Here is a 1,408-nt window from a genome sequence, read left to right on the forward strand (position 1 = left end):
TCATAAACCAGAGGAAAAGGGAGGAAACAGGTACAAGAATGCACCCTTCCAGGTCCTACCACCAGAAACCCTCCTAAAACCAGATCCCACCTCCTAAGAGCACAGTTACCTACTGAAGGCATCAATGGATGAATACATTGAAAAAGATGATCCCATCACCTTCCAAACACCTGAGACTTTTGTAGGACTTTGTAGACCTAAACTGTAAACCTTACTTTAGACACCCAACTCAAAAGGAAATGAAACCACATGGAAGAGAATTTGTTCCATGATGAGCTCCCTCAAGGCTCCCTTCATGTCCCTATTTCTCAAACTGTAAATAAAGGAGTTCATCTTTTGAGGCACCACAAAATACATCACTGAAACAACTGTGGTATCCCAGGTGAGTCAGTTACTGCAGTGCTAATGTCCTCCCTAAAAGTTGTTCCATAGAACAAGGAGACAACAGACATGTGAGAGCCACACTTGGGAAAGTGTTTATACTTTCCTCCTGGAAATGGAATCCTCAAGACAGAATACACGATGTGAAAATAAGAGAAAATGATTCCACAGAGAGGAACACCAACAAATATGCAAGCCAAGATATAGATGAGGATGGTATCCAGCAGAGTATCAGAACAGCTTGATGATCTGAGCAAGTTTGCAGAAAAAGTGTGGGATTTCCAAGAATGTGTTGAAGGACAACTGCAGCACCATTAGACTGTGAAACAATGCATTTAGCATGTTAACTAACTGAGAGGACACAACAAGGAGGATACAGAGGTGGGAGTTCATGATAACTGTGTAACTCCATGGGTGGCAAATGGCCACATAGTGGTTATAGGCCATCACTTCAAGGAGACTATTTTCCAGAAATAGTAAAGCTAGAACAAAGCTGACCTGGGTGAGGCAGCCTTTGAAGGTGATGATCTGACTCTGTGTTTTGATGTTCGTGAGCATCTTTGGAATTATAGTTGTGCTTATACAGATATCAGTGAAGGACAGGCTGGAGAGGAAGAAGTACATGTGGATGTGGAGTTGGGAGTCAGAGCTGATGGACAGGATGATGCAGGTTCTTGAGCACTCTTACTAGATACATGGCCAGGAACAGGCTGGAGGTGAGAGGCTGAAGCTCTAGGTAATCTGTCATTCCCATGAGATGGAATTCTGAGATAGCTGTTTGGTTTATAGTTTCCATGATCTCTAATGATCTGGAAGAAAATATGCAGTGGACATAAAATGAAACCACTTCTTATTTACAAACAACAGGTGCTCACCTGGAAACATGGAGAGAGAGAAAAAAAGTTAGAATTGTGGATTTATTTTTGACAAGTTTATCTATGAGCAGAATTTGATTTCTTTTCCTTTTGGTCAGTTGTTTATTTAATTAATTATGTATTAAATTATTTATTGATGGTATATGTTGGTG

The 1,408-nt window shown here is 40.7% G+C and overlaps 1 pseudogene; it reads right to left on the reverse strand.

Annotated features, from left to right (window-relative positions):
- Nucleotides 1-216: 216 nt before the first annotated feature.
- LOC147824750 (olfactory receptor 7G2-like) lies at nucleotides 217-1,005 on the reverse strand (annotated as a pseudogene).
- Nucleotides 1,006-1,408: the final 403 nt, after the last annotated feature.

Source organism: Heterocephalus glaber, unplaced genomic scaffold, assembly GCF_053883595.1.
Source record: "Heterocephalus glaber isolate CG9 unplaced genomic scaffold, H.glaber_assembly_v1.0 deba00001532, whole genome shotgun sequence".
NCBI classification, from domain to species: domain Eukaryota; kingdom Metazoa; phylum Chordata; class Mammalia; order Rodentia; family Bathyergidae; genus Heterocephalus; species Heterocephalus glaber.